At 37.6% G+C, this 15644-nt stretch overlaps 1 long non-coding RNA gene across 1 annotated transcript in view; it reads right to left on the reverse strand.

Annotated features, from left to right (window-relative positions):
• Positions 1 to 1043: 1043 nt before the first annotated feature.
• The window catches only part of LOC127478744 (uncharacterized), a 41592-nt gene continuing 26991 nt past the window's right edge, over positions 1044 to 15644 (reverse strand). Inside the window, exons 2-3 of the long non-coding RNA XR_007907308.1 lie at positions 1963 to 2049; positions 1044 to 1072 (exon numbers count right to left, since the gene is read on the reverse strand). This is a non-coding gene — a long non-coding RNA (uncharacterized LOC127478744). The remainder of the gene's footprint in view (positions 1073 to 1962; positions 2050 to 15644) is intronic.

The raw sequence follows: 15644 nt of genomic DNA on the forward strand, positions 1-15644 counted from the left end.
AACTTTCCCATTTCCTCCTTTGGAAGTGACATAAAGATCATTGACTCAAGGAAGCTAGAAATTATTGCTAATAGAGAAAATTCTGCCTCGTTTTTCTTAAGAAAATTTTTCTTAAGTAAGTAGAAAGTAGGAATTATATAAAATAACTCTCAGAATAATGTCTGTTTGACCATGGTCTGAGTCCTAAAATTCAGTCCTACACAACCTTTTTAGAATAAGGAAGGTAGGATAGCCCTCACTTATTTTATTATCTGATACCTAAACCAGTGAGGGTCAAACTGTTCTCCAAAATTCTTTGCATGGGCTGCTGTTTTGCAATGATATCCAGATATCAGTAGATGAGTGCTGTTTCCCCAGATAATTTGTTAATGCACATCTCTCACACTGAGAGACACTAAATAGAAAAGCCAAAAAACAAGAGCTAAATTTAATGTTATATGTTGACTTAGATTTCAGCAATCATGGTATGATAGCTAACAGAAAGTCATTGTGCATGAATGCTATATTTAAGACATTCCTTCCAGTCTCGTTATGCCAAAACTCTCGTTATGCCCCTGACTAAACCTCAAGGTAGTCTTAGGATTAACAAAGATTTAATAGCATAAGGAGTTAAGTAGTAATCCACATAAACTGGCAGAAGCTACAAAGTGCCTTTAGTGGCTGAAGTCAGAAAAGAACACTGCAGATAAGTCATGCAGCATAGCTGAAGCTGAACTCCTAGGTACTTCTAGTTATAAAACTACAGTTTAAAACATCAAAGATGCTGAGAATACTGGAAATTTATTAAAATAATTGATACACATGCCCAGTCATCAAACTGATGATTGTATGTGTTTGATGTAAAGGGAAAAAAGTGTCAGTTGTCTATTCAGTTGCTTTATCATGAAGAACAACTCCTAGTTGGTTTTTTTGAGTTTTTTTAATGGATTTCTGAAACTTCCACTACTTCATATTGTTAGTACAGAAGTTTCCAAGAGCAGAAGAGTTCTTGACGTATTTTTGTATCTTCTTTCAAACGAGAAGCCCAAGGAAGCTGGAACACTCAAATGCAGTAGAATGCCTTTGGCCCCTGCTGCAAAACACAGACATGATAGTGAAAGACACCAACCAAGAAAATAAAAAACAACTGTTGCATCTGACTTTGTTGAATGACTTTCCTGTGAAATGTGAGATATATCACTTTTTTTTCCTGACTAAAATTAGGAGATTTCAATTGATCTTGAAATTGGTGCCTCAAATTAATTCAGCCAAGACATTTTCTTGGGTATGTATATCCAGGATTAAGTGTCCTTGTCTTTCTTCACCAAAAATCGCAAGGCTCCAGAATCTGGATGTCTAGGAGAATCAGATGGTTATGATAAAGGCAAGAAATTAAAATAATTCCTTCAAAACTGTTGTCTATTTTGAGATTAAAGCCAAAAATCAATAACCTGTGAAGTCAAACATAGAAAACAATCATCACTAATCAACATAAAATCATTTTCCATATGTTTTCTGAAGCAAGATGGCTCATCACAACTGTTTCATCGTGAGATTTCAATCAAAAATGATAGCTGGCATGTTTCTATGTCAGGCAAAGGAGACTGCAGAGACTGATTGTTCTAAACAATACATGTTAGTGGAACTATTTGCTAATTCTTCCAAATTAGGTTGATTTACAGCATTCGATCCAATTTAAAATTTGGAGGGTTTTTTTCCTGATTTTTTTGTGAAAAAATGCAATAGAATACACTCAGTATTTTAGGTGTACACCAAAAAAAGGAGTACATAAATAAAATATTTTAATTAATGGATTTAAATGGGATGACTCTTTATATACACAGTAGACTTCAGTGGAATTAATATTTATTTATATGTACAATTTGTTTGGAACAAAGACACGAATATGTGATCCAAATATATTTGTCTCAAAAACACTACACTGTTTCTCTAATTACAAACATCTATTTTAATTTCTATTACCTTAACATTTAGGAGTCCCAGTCCTGGACCAAAACCTTGTTTTCCTGGGAACTGTACAGTACCCGAACAAGAAAATAATCCCTGTCCCTGCAGCGTGAGACAAGAGAAGAAAAAGAAAGAAGAATGTTAAAGGTATAGAAATGGAAGATTCACATGTAGTTTCAGTGTATTAGCAGTCTGGCCATCCACAAGGCTATATCCCAGTGCTTGTTTGGCTGTTTTCTTTTTTCTTGGTATCATAATAAAGCAGAATTTTAAGGTATATATATACACTATCCAACTAGAAAAAAGATGTAATTTAAGGCACCACCTAGTTACCATTATTAAGCTGTCTACATTTGTATAGTATCAATTCAAAAATATCATGTCAAAATGTACCAATGGTAAATAATGCCATTTCCAGAAATGCAATACATATGGTTGATGATAGAGTGCAGTTTGAACCCAGTGATTTAGCAAAAAAAAAAAGACTGAACTAAATTTTCATATCATTAGCACATGAAGATTTCAATAAGAAGATTGTATTTTTAAGGTATACATGTGAAATTTTAAGACTAATGTGAGAAAATAAGAAGATGATAGAGAAAGAATACTGTCTCAAACTTTTAAAGGGAATTTCTGAAAATTTTAAGGCCTTCAAAATATCTAGAAATAAATGGTTCCTTTAAGTAATTTCTGTTTGATTTATTTAGATTATAAAGTATTTTAGTTTTTCTATGATATGATGAGTTTCATGCAGATTACATGACTCATGCTGATGACATGGAAGGTTTAAATATTAATTTCAGTGTGCGTTACTTTCCTATCACGAAGGTTCAGCAATGAATGGAATCAAAACTGCAATCCAGAATTATTGATTCATTGACTTATTTAAATCTTAAGCAGTTCTGACATCTCTGCAGCTGAATACAGATTTGTTTTAGCAATCTGTTCTCAGTCTATGTCTATGTGCTGCAGGCTCTATACAACTCCGTTGGCCAAATATTTTCTTGAAGAAGGTTTACAATTTTGTCAAGTATTTGAAAATATTTATGCATGGACGCTACTGCTCATTTCCACAAATCATTCATTATTGTCATTGTCAGGTCCCCAAATAAATAGCCAAATCCTTACTAACCTTTAACAGGAAAAAAAATTTCAAATCAAAGCAACTGACTAAGTCCATGCAGATCTGGTATGAAAGCCTATGATGCATGTTTCTTGTTGACTCTTCCATTATCAAAGATTTATCCCTTATAACCCAGTAGCTGACATGGGGAAGGGGATTTCAACCTCATGAGTTGGAACTATGACAGCTCATAAGGATAGATCATTTCCAAACACTCTGATTTTTTACAAAATAATTTGCAATAAGTGCTATGTCATCGACTGTGGTTTGAGTCCTTTGTTATATATCTTTACTCCAAAGTCCTGGACACAGAAGGAAAGCAGATGGCTGCAGCCATAATCTAATCACCACAACTACTTGTTTCATGAATAACATTTACAACTTGCTTATGACTGGTTCTGGAAAAAATACTGAAAATATCTTGCTGGGCCTAAGATTCCTTCAGCTGACAATATCCACAAAAGAGATGTTGTGAATTAATTTTATTGATATTTCAGATAAGATAATATGTGCTAAATACCAAAGTATTAAAAAACACACTAAATTTCTGTAAAAATTATTAAAAGAAAAATTACTTTTTCTCAATCCCCAGGGTTCAACAGCTAGGAGAGCATTTGCAGATGACTCATCTGTTTAAATGCACAGACAATTTAAATCATGATCTGATATTAAAAAATCAGAGTAGAACAAGAATCTGCCAATAAGTAGAACTCCTATTAGTTTTCAATCACTTCCACTGTACGACAAAGTGAAGTTAAAAACTCAGCCTGACCGATGGGCTAACAAGTTTAGGCTTCAGCAAAGCAAGGGCAGGAGAAGTGCCACAGCACGTGGCACAAAAATCTTTTACCTAAGTCAAAGAATCTTTCCTTCGTACTGACCCAATATCATCCTGAACTTTTCCCTTAATTTTGCATGAGGTGAAGGGTGAAATGCAATTCACAAAGTAAAGGTGATTAGTTATACTTAAAAAAAATATTTTGTCTTTCAGAACACCAATCCTTTGAAAACAGGAGATCACATTCACCAAAAAAAAAAAAAAAAAAAGTAGGGAAAAATAATAAATGTTGAAAAATCTTCTTTTGATATTTTCTCTTAAAACTGTAGTTTCTCTGTTCAAGACAGAGAACAACTTCTCTGTTCTGAGCAGAAAAGTCATAGAATCACAGGCAGGTTGAAAAGAACATTAGGAGGTCCCCAGCGCAACCACTAGCTCAAAGCAGCATCACTGATGAGGCCTGGTCTTAAAAAAACACAAAGGATATAAGACCATATAACCTCTCTGGGCAACCTGCTCTACTCTGGTCTGTTCCCATGTAAAAAAACATTTTCCCTGTATGTACAGTCTGAGCTTCTCTTGTTTCAACTTGTGCCTGTTGTCTCCTCTCCTGCTGCTACACTCTGCTGCAGAGATCCTGGCCTTCTGTCCCCAGTAACCCGACTAAAAGTATGGGAAGGCTGGTCTGAACTATCTTCAGGCTGAAATGGCCCTACATCTCATGCTTCTCTCACAGACAAGCCTCTGAGGATCCCGTTGGCCCTCTGCTGGGTTCACTCCCATTTGGCAATGTCTACCTCGGACTGCGGAAACCAAATCAGAGGATGCAGTGTCAGTGACGGTGTAGATCCAAGACACACCAAGCTGAGAAGAATAATCTCTTCCTTCTATCTTCTGGCTGTGATCTTGCTCATACAGCACTGGATGATGCCACTCCCACAAGCTGCCCACTCCTGTGGAGCCCTCTGTCTCTCCCAAAGCCTTGGGGACTTACCAATATACTGCTGCCCAGGCAGCCAGTACCCAGCCTGGACTATTGTTGCTAATGGTAAGAACCTTCCCAGGTATGACTGGCAATGACCAACTTTGCATTTTGCTCCTGGTTTTTTCCCCCAAGTATAAGAAAAAATACAATTGGATGACTCTGTCCTTAAAGATTTGCAAGATTTCCTTATCTTCTTTGCCCTTCAGAGCTGTCTCATGGGATTCCACCTACTAGTCTTAATGAGTTTAAGTCTGCTACTTACTTTCCTTACTCCCTTCGGGTTCTTTACCTCCAGTAGTTTCTGGTTGGTACAGCAGAGACTGACACTGATTATCACATTCCCAACACATTCCCTGTTGTTAAAGAGGAGATCCAACTGTGCCTCTCCTTTGGTTGGCCAATCCATTATCTTTATCAAGAAGTTATTGTTTATACCCTGGAGAAGTCTTCTGAACAGCTTGCAACTTGTCATGTTGTCATCTCAACGGATATTAGGGAAGATAAATTCTCCCCAGTAAGCTAGGTTTGTGATACAGAGACTTCTTCAAGTTGTTTAAAAAGATTTGGTTGACTTTGATTGTGCTTGGATGGAAAGACAAAATGGAACAAAATACTCTAAAACTACAGTAGTATTTTGACTGATAACAGTAATTTTTTTATGACTGACTTTGTATGCTTTTTAGATTTCACTCTTATAGCTTAATTCAGAGCAAAAAGTTTACTTTAAAATTTTGACTTACATTCTGGACCAGAAAAACCCCAATCAACCAACCAAACAAAAAAACCCTGAATAAACATAAGCTCGACAGCCAACCTACTTGTTTTCTGAACACATATTGAAGAGCAGAGTCCAGAGTAGTTCCCCAAAGAGAACAGAAATAAGCCGTGGAAAGAACCAGAGAAGAAAAAAATGGAGCTGTGTCTTGAAGAAAAATTCTCTCAGGGTTAATTACCTTTTCTACATCACACTATTCTTCACCACATAAATAGCAGATTGACACTGTTTCTAAACTCAACTGTTTTTTCCTTTCTAAAGGCCAATGAGACATTAGGAAATGTCTCCTACATATTTTCCTTGCCTGGATTTCTCTTTGCCAGTTGGTATGTAGGGAAAAACAAATAGCCTAAAAGAGGACTGTGAGAGGACTAGCAAGAGAAATTTGGCCACAAGAGAGGAAACAACCAAACAGGCCAGGTCTCTTCTGCTTATTGGACTCTGTTCCGCAACTGGCAAAACATTAGAAAATAAAATTGTTTCCTGATATTTTAATTTCCCATTGGCGTATACTATGGTAAACTTTTCTTTTGGGTAAGACACGTTTTGTAGATCTATTTTCTTTGTATAGCTAGAACAAAAAAATCTTTAGGGAAAAACCCTCACACATTCTGATTGGTAAATTTTCCCTTTGTTTGTGTTCAGATGGCCTGGGAAGTCCTGTCATCACTGTTGGGAAGAAATTGTATCCCTGAATAAAGAGAGTATTTACTGGATACATTACCACCAGCCCTCACACTGAACTTCGGAGAACCAAATCAACTGTCACATACTGATAGGAACATTGATATGAATTGAAATGAAATCTGAATAATACAAGACAGATGTTTGCTCACTGTTACCCAACTAATCCCAACCATCACAACAGCATGTGGCAAACACCTGTTAAGGCCTGCCTGTCTTGGATGTGCTCCTAGTCACTGAAGGAAATTGTTGCATCCTGTCTAACCTAAAAAGCAGAAAAAGTTTCAAATGGCAAGATATTTGTCTCCAATTACATAGAAAACTTGTCTCTTCCAGTCAAAAACTCCCTGTTGATTTGATTTTTTTCTTAAATACCACTGAAAAATCAAGCAGTGTTCAAAACTTTTCAAAAGCAGACTTCCTTCATACACAAAAGCTCTGAACATCACATGAGAGTGCCAAGGAATGATGTGTTACCCATTCGTAGTGTAAGACCTCAATCACAGTACAGCCCAGAAGCAGGATCATAAAAAGACAGAGCTTTAGAATCCAGCAGAAGTGATATAATTTTCCTTCCCTCGCTCCCTCCACTTCAACAGTTGATGTACTGCAAGACAGGAAGGCTCTGCAGAGGGATCTGGATGGGCTGTATCAATTGGCTGAGGACAACAGTATGAGGTTCAACAAGGCCAAATGCCAAGTCCTGCACTTGGGTCACAACAACCCCAGGAAACACCATAGACTGGGGGAAGAGTGCCTGGAAAGTGGCCCAGCAGAAAAGGAGCTGGGGGTGCTGATCGACAGCAGCTAAACATGGCCCAGCAGTGTGTCCAGGTGGCCAAGAAGGCCAGTGGCAACTTGGCCTGTATCAGCAAGAGTGTGGCCAGCAGGACCAGGGCAGTGACTGTCCTCCTGTATTGGCTGCATCTTGAAGACTGCGTTCAGTTTTGGGCCCCTCACCACAAGAAAGACATGGAGGGACAGGAGTGAGTCTAGAGAAGGGCAGTGGAGCTCATGAAGGATCCAGAGCACATCTGACGAGGAGCAACTGAGGGAGCTGGGATGCTTAGTACTGAGAAAAGGAGGCTCAGGAGAGACCTTATTGCTCTCCAGAGCTACCTGAAAGGAAGGTGTAGCCAGGCAGGGGTCAGTCTCTTCTCCCAAGTAACAGGTAATAGGAGGAGAGGAAATGGCCTCAGGGAGGGGAGCAGGGGAGGGTTAGATTGGATACTAGGAGTAATTTCTTACTGCAAAGGATTCTCAAGCGTTGGAGCACACTGCCCAGTGAAGTGGTGGAGTCACCATCACTAGAGGTGACTTGGACATTTAAGAAATGTATCCGAGTGGTGCTTAGGGACAGGGTTTAATGCAGGCTTGGCAGTGTTAGGTTAACAATTGGACTTCATAATCTTAAAGGTACTCTCCATCCTCAATGATTATGTGATTCTACTATTTTAGGTCACAAGTAAGTCAATATTTTAGAAAATCTGGAAAGAAAAAGATATTACACAGTCAATACTGTTGTAGGAAAACGCAGCTTGAAAAACAAACTCAATTCCATTCTTACAGGAGACCAAAAATATAAATATGGTAAGATTGAACATTAAAAATTTTGGCTATTATTCTCTGAACATAAAGCTTGTATGACTTCATGCAGTATGACATTCTGGTTAAAAACCAGCAACAAACATTTAAAATGAATATGCTATTTGGAAAAGTAAATACCATTATTTTGAACAAAATCAATACTTCACATGAGATAAACCTTGGATGTAAATGCTAAATTTCACTAAAATGAGTAGAAAAAAAGATTAGTCATAATTTATGTCAATTAATTCATTTAACATGAATTCAGAGAAAGCTGCCCACAGACCAAGAAAACAGACAAGACCACTGGTCACCATCAGCAATCCAGTGTCTAATACTGAAGGAAAACTTTTGCATGCTGACCTATAAATAGTCCTTGGGGTCTCACATCTTGCACATTCTTTAAAGTAAATAAAATGGAAGAAAAACTGAGAATGAGCCTCACCATTATTTGTGACTTAGAACAGTATTTTGCAATATTCAGTCCACATTACAACACAGTATCTCTTTGGAACCTTCCTATAGTTTTCTGATCCCAAGACTTTACCTTCTGCTTTGTCAGAATAAAATTTGTGTTACTTTTGCCCCCAAGTTTTTCTGGTGCCAGAGGGATATCTACATAAAGGGGAGACATAAATTCTCCTTACACCATGTGTTCGAAGCAAATACTGCATACTCATAGTTCCAGGACAATTGCACCCAATGATGTCTGAGTAATCTAGACATGGGGGTGTGGTCCCCACACTCCAACAAATCTTTCTGGCAGATTGACCATTCCAAGTCCTGGATTATGGGGACAAGCTTCTCTGGTAAACACAGAGAAAAGCCTTTTTTTTTTTTTTTTTAAGGAGAAGAAAGTAGAGGAAGACTTCACAGCACTGAAGACACTTCTTATGAAGTCTGAAAAGAGGAATAACGAGTGAGTTGGTATATAATATGGTACAGAATGGAAAGAAATGTGTCAGGTATGTTTTCAGAAGGATGAGCAAAAGCAGTTAGATCTGAGCAACAGAAATATTTATCATGAGAGGAGAGGAGCATTTAGTTGCCTTGCAGCAAGAGACATATTGAAAAGGAGCAAGCACTTTACTGTGTCTAAGTGTCATCATGAGGCAAGGACACTGAGTATTAAAGCTGTGATGCTGATAGGAAGGTGTTAGATAGGACAGAAGGAAAATACTGAGAAAGGAGTCGTGATTCCCAACCTTCAGGCTGAAGTTTAGACTAGAAATACTGCTAACACATCTAGGGTTACTAATAATTTTTAAAACAATGTTTGACAGTTCAGACACCTTCTAAAATTTGTGGAGAACATTTTGCCTGCACACAAGCTATTGACTGCAAGATCAGAGTGTAATTCAACGGCTACCAGCATACTGAAGACTGAGATAATGTCATGATCTCTGTGTCACCATCCTCCAGTGGAGGGAATAAGCTTCTCTATCAGTGCACAAGGTGAGAAAGCTCCGAAGATTTCTGTTGCCCACTTTGGTCAACAATCAAAAGGTGAAAACCCAGGTCTGCCAGCCAGTGCCTCCTGAGGTTTCTTGCAAGTGTGGCATGGCAAGCCCACCCAAGCCTACCATCCCTATTCCCTCCCCATGCACTGCAGGGGAGGCTGAGTGATAAATGTGAAGAAATAGTTCTGTAAACCATTTTGGAGGAAATTCTTTATATTTCCAGTAAAAAGCAGCTTACATTTCAGGGTTTAGGCAATACATTACTCTCAATCTCTCTCTCAAGTGAAAGAATTGTTTTATTTTGGGGTTTTTTTTTTGGTTTTTTTAAAGACATGATAAAGGGTTTAAGTACCCATATAATGTGTCCTTTAAGGCAGAGTTGTTCCAAACTTTTCCTGAGTTTCTTTTAATATGGGAGTTAAAGTCCAAAAAAACGACTCCGTAGAAATGTCACATTCTTTCAAAATCTCTCTGCTTCTTGTGTGTCTTTGAGAAGTAGCTCCTGCTTTTTCTGACAAAAGGAATGTTTCGCTTCTGTTAGCACTGCAAAACCAAATACATTGTAAACTAGCACTGCAAAGCCAAATATCTTGTAGAACAGGGAGCTGGATTCAGGCCATCCTTGTGCATCAGCAACAGCACTGTCACCTAATTTTCAAGCACAGAACAATTATGTCTGTCAAGAATAGAAGAGTCAGCCTGGCTTTTAGATTGCTGCTTGGACATGAATAATTGTCAGTAGGAAAAAAAATCTTTTGATTCTGAGCAAATGTGATCTGAAAGAAGTTTAGAAAAAAACACACCTATATCTATTTTATAGTAATAATATATATCAAGCTAATAATCAGCAGCAAATAAGACAGATTTTCTTTAAGAAAAAAATTTCAGCTTGGAATAATCAATTAGTTCTATAACTTTGACTAATTGACCTCCTGACTGCAATTGACAGTGTACACTTACCCAGCTATGTTCATAAATATAAAGACTATTAACACTCAGGAAAAAACAATAGCAAAAACAGTAGCAAACAACAAACAGACAAAGTTGTTAGGAAATGACAGTTACAACAAGGGGTAAAAGAAACAGGAGAGTGGAAGATGAAATGTACATTTGAGGAGGTTTATAATGGTCACTGAAAAGAAATGTATAAATGAATAATTATGAAATTAGTATTACACTTCAAATCCAGAAATTATATCTATACTTCTTTTTCATGTCTATTCAGTGCCTATGTTTAACAATTTTAGATGGAAGATACACATATGGACTCAAAATGTGCTTCTGCAGAGACTTCATTGCTGGTTTTATTTTTTTCTTACTCTGCCGATGTTATCTCTGTGAACTACTATATTTGCAAGGGGAAAATCTTTTCCTATTAACAGAGACAACTAACAGAGAGCAATAACATAAATCAGACCTTTTGAACTGCATTTTGCTCTGCTGATTACTACAGATGAGTGGAACAATATTTCATTATCTTAAGGAAAATTTTTCCTTTGAGGACAGACATAACTTGTAGCCAATTATTATTACAAAGGGAAACACAACAGCATGGGCAGCTGGACCATCACATCAAAAACGCTATTATGACTTCCTGAATTCTAAAGTGGTTCAGTTCAAAAGTAATGTCAAAATAGTGTTACGCAAGAGGCCAGACTGGCCTTCATACAAATGTTCACTTGGTCCTCAAATGAGTCCTCCACACTGAAACATCTCTGTCTAGTTTGAGACAATACTTTGACAGTTTAGTCTGTCATTGGAGAGACACAGGAACACAATCCACAGTCATTAGCAAAGTGTCACTGAAGTGAGCTCATGTCACAAATGTATGAGCAGACACAGTTTTTGTTTCTGCAACCTGTAACTTAAAGGTCTGTAATTTTTATTCCTGCCCATTTCCAAACAAAACGTGGCTGCACTTGCTAGTAAATATATAAGCAAAATGCCAAATCGGTCCACTATTTTCCCTTTTTATTTGCCTTGGGATTTCTTTGAGTCTAAGGCAGAAATAAGAATCTAGTCAAGCCCAGACAACCCTACAGCTCAGAATGAAGTTCTTGTTCTAAATATAAATTATAGTGGTTGTATTTCAACTTTATTTTATAGTTAAGGGAAAAACAACTGAACAAAGGAAATTTTACTCTGCATAGGACACAAGAATTTGCTGTAATGGATTTTATAAATAAAACCTATTTGGCACTGAAAAACCTTCTGTTGGTTTATAAGTATTGCCTTTGTTTTACTTCCACATCTTACAGACATTTTTCTGCAATCCTCCCTAAAATCTACAAGCATCTACTCAGAAGGAGTAGGACCTACAAAATCCTTAAAGGAAAAAAGAAAGTTCTTTTTGTAAAGATATATACATATGGGGATTTTTACTTATTAGAAAAGGAACATATTTCTGGGTATTTTTTGCTTTTGCAAATACTTCTTCAATATTTCATCTTTTCCCAATTTTTTTTTCCTAAAGTTACTGGGTTTGTCTTTGTAGCAGTCTTCCCTCACATCTCACTTGTGGATTTTCTGGCTTTCTCTCTGTACACCCCTGTGAAAGTTAGGTTTTCTGGAAAGTCAGATTTCCTGGAAAGTTAGATTTCCTTCACTTTTTCCAAGGTGTTACTTTGAGTCTTTCTGATTAGCTTTATACTTTTATGAGACCCATACCTTACCTAAGAAGGCTGGCTGGTGACATTCACACTGGGCTTGACAAACTCTGAAGCATTTAGCTCACCCCCATTTGACACTCACCCCAGCCTGCCAGGTTTCAAAACATTACTGCTTCTATGATCTCTGGGTCACAACACATAGACATGGAGCCAGCACAACCTGGATCAGTGGGACTGAGACTATACACTTGTGTCTATCACAATGTGATTCCTGTCCACGTGCTCATGGAAACCTGCTCTTCTTTCCCCTCTACTGCTGCCCTCAGCTACCCTTACACACACGACAGGCTCACATTACCAGACTTCCTACAGGCATGTTATTATTTACTTTGGCTGAACACCAGGCATCTACTGGGCCTGCGCCCAGTCCCTCCAGAAGGAAAGGGAGGGGGGAAGGGAGGAAAAGAAGGAAAAAAACTACGGAATCGAAACTGTTAAGGAGGGGTGTTTATATTTACATAAAGAGGGAAGATGCGATAAACACTACACATGCAGAGAAGAAATAAAAAATAAAGATACTTCCCCACAACCGACGCTCTTCTCCCTTGAAGGAGCTGCCCGACCGCTCTGCTCAGCTACCTGGAAGAGAAAGAACCATTTGTTTCCTTCTCATCTATTTTATATCTGAGCTGATGTAACATGGTATGGAATACCTTATTGGTAAAATACATGTCAAATGACCTATCCTATTTCCATTTCCTTCTCAGGGAGAGTAACAAACCCATTACAAAGCAGTTTTCTGGTTTTCTCCCCAAACGTTTCCTGATGGTCAAAAATCTCCTAAATACTTAATATTCCTCCCTCTCCAGGACACTCATGTGCATGCAGCTTAATTTTGTGAGGGGTTTTTTTGAAGTTGTTGGGGCTTGCATTGCTTTCACAGTTCTTTGTGCATTTGTTTTTTTTTTCTAAACACATGATTACATGAAATTAAATAAATTATAGCTAGAATGTCTACACTCTCAAGGGTCACATCTCAGATAATTGTCTAGTCAAAACAGCTTCTTTTGTTCTGAAATGCTTATAAGCCTTTAATTCAGGGCACTGGGGGATTCAGCAATTCCTAGAAGTACCCTGTACAGCCACAAATCTTCCTATTGCTAATCAGTAGTATGCCACATTTGATAATGTACCAGGCACTGGAGGAGGGAGAGTTCTGATCAAATTTACTTCATAAAGGAGGAAAAGGAATAACCCGTTTGGCAGCCTGCAACACTGAGCATCTTCCTCATTTTTAATTCTTGCAGTATGTATTTCCCTTCTCACCAAAATGTTCCTCCTTTCATCCCTAGCAACTGTCACACCCCTGAAAACAAAAGGATGAAAACACACGGTGCTGATAGGCACGTTCTGGGTTTGGATTCTGTGACTTTTAGCCTGCAACATTCTTACTAATTTTATTCTCTTGACGTCAAGGGCTGTAGGTCTCCAAAACCTTTTTTCTCCCCAGTGCTTATTTCCATGAGACAACAGAAGGAAAAAAACTTCAGTCATGAAAATCTCTCAAAACAGGTATGAAAAGTACATTGAACTGTTTTTTTGTGCATGAAAAGATTGCAGCCTAGCCCTTGTAGTTTTGCCTTTGTTTCCTGTCTTGTCTTAAAATTCTATTCATCTAGACAAAGAGTGAGGAATTCCCAATTACATTAAAATAAAAGGATGGTTTCATCATCCTTCTTTTTTAATACATTTTTTTAAGATAATGGGCAATTATTTCTATTCTCCCAAATGACAGAGAAAGTGTTTCCCTTCATCCTTCTTCTTTCTTCAGTTATTCCTTAACTGGAAGGATCCTACTCTGACTACTAGCATAATTTTGCAAAAACTGAGGACAGAGTTCTCATTGTGCACAATAGAGAAATGATGGTGATGATTTGAGCCATGCCAAAGTAATTCATTCTAAGACATATGTAGTAATAAGGTGGGGATCAGGAGATATCCATTTATTTCAGTATGCAAATGCGTGTCAAACACTTGTACACTCTGAAAATACCATGTATGCATGAAAGTCTCATTTTCAGTAGAAGTGAGCCTAAAAGAGCTCTCTCAATCAAGAATCATACTAAAAGTGAATCTGTGAAGAGAACTTACTCTTCCCACAGGTAAAACACGCTGAAAATATGTGTGAGTTTTCCAATAGTAATTTTCTGACCCAGTAAGGGCAGATTTACTAGGATGCAAGTGTTGTTTTATTCCCACCCTATATATAGGAATAGTTATTGAGTTCTTATACTAGCTAAAATTCTGTTAATTGAAAAAAACCATGCACCTGGTGGGTTACACATCAAACAAGTTCCATTTTCACAGACTTGCACCTCTCTAAAGAATAAAGAATATACTGAACAGCCATGCATCTGGAATTATAAAATGCAGAAAAGACAAGGTTTTATTGAATTTCTCCTCTGGGTCAGTGAATTTTAACGTTGCACATATTTTTTCTAGCAATTTTTACAAAATTGGATAATGTTAATTGTCTATATTTTAAATCAAATTAGATGCTACATTTATTGTAATATCATTTTTCCCCTGCAGTCTCAAATCATTTTGACAAGTTCTGCCCTGATTTATAAACACTCAGTTCTCAGAATGGCACAGTTAGAACAAGAATTTGTTGAATTATTTGAAGAAAGACAACTTTTCTCTGAAAATATTACAGATGTAGTCAAAACTTCAAGAGTCTGAATAGCAGTGCCAGGCTGTAAACTTCTGGAATGTACAGCTTGTCTAATTAAGCTGGGGTAGATGGTGTAGGAGAAGGAAAAGTCTGCCCTCAGGTTTAAAAACAAAAAAAAAAAATCCATCAACAACAAAAATACAGTTGGGCATTAATCCAGGTGGAATGACTACATACACGTATCTGAGCCTCCATCCTGTGCAGAAAGGATCCTGTCCAAAAGGAGCAGCAGGATGCCATTTTGTGGGGGCAGAGGAGAACTATCAATCCTTTCAGTAATCATAGGATCTGCAAATAATAACCCACAGTCTCCTCTGTTCTAACCGCCTTTAAATGCAGGAGTACAACCCCCTTTGTGTTTTTTCTAGCAGCACTTTATCCAGCCTGGCTTTTCATGTTCCATGGGACAGAGTATCTGCTCCTCCCCAGGGGAATTATTCCGTGGCTAATAGCTCTCATGGCCAGGAGGTTTCCTCCTCTAAAATGTCTCCTACTGTTCTTAGCTAACTCTCCTATTGCTAAGTCACTGGAAATAATTCTTCTGTGTTGTTGATGCATCCATCTCTACATATGTATATGTTCAGGCATAAAGTTGTCGCAGTTTATCCTCCTTCAAGAGTTTAGCTATACTTTAAATAGCTAAAAAAAAAAAAAAAAAAAAAAAGAAAGAAAGAAAATCTAACTGTCTGTGCTTCATTTTCACAGCAGCCCTCCCTAATGCTGAATTCCCCCTTCTGTCAGTACCAGTTGATGCAGAGCATCGCCCAGAAGATATTTCAGGTACAATCATAGCACCTTATGGATGGAGGGGGGTTACTATCAACCCACTTTCTTGACATGAGTCTGTACACATCCTTATTCCACCACAGTGTTTTGGTGCATAGGTGTATATATGATAACCACAAACTGAGCAGTAAAACAATATGTGAATGTTGAAAAAGAATTTGATGTTATTTGTTTCT

This window comes from Manacus candei, unplaced genomic scaffold (genome assembly GCF_025592945.1).
Source record: "Manacus candei isolate 608988 ecotype Guabito, Panama unplaced genomic scaffold, ASM2559294v1 h1tg000061l, whole genome shotgun sequence".
NCBI lineage: Eukaryota > Metazoa > Chordata > Aves > Passeriformes > Pipridae > Manacus > Manacus candei.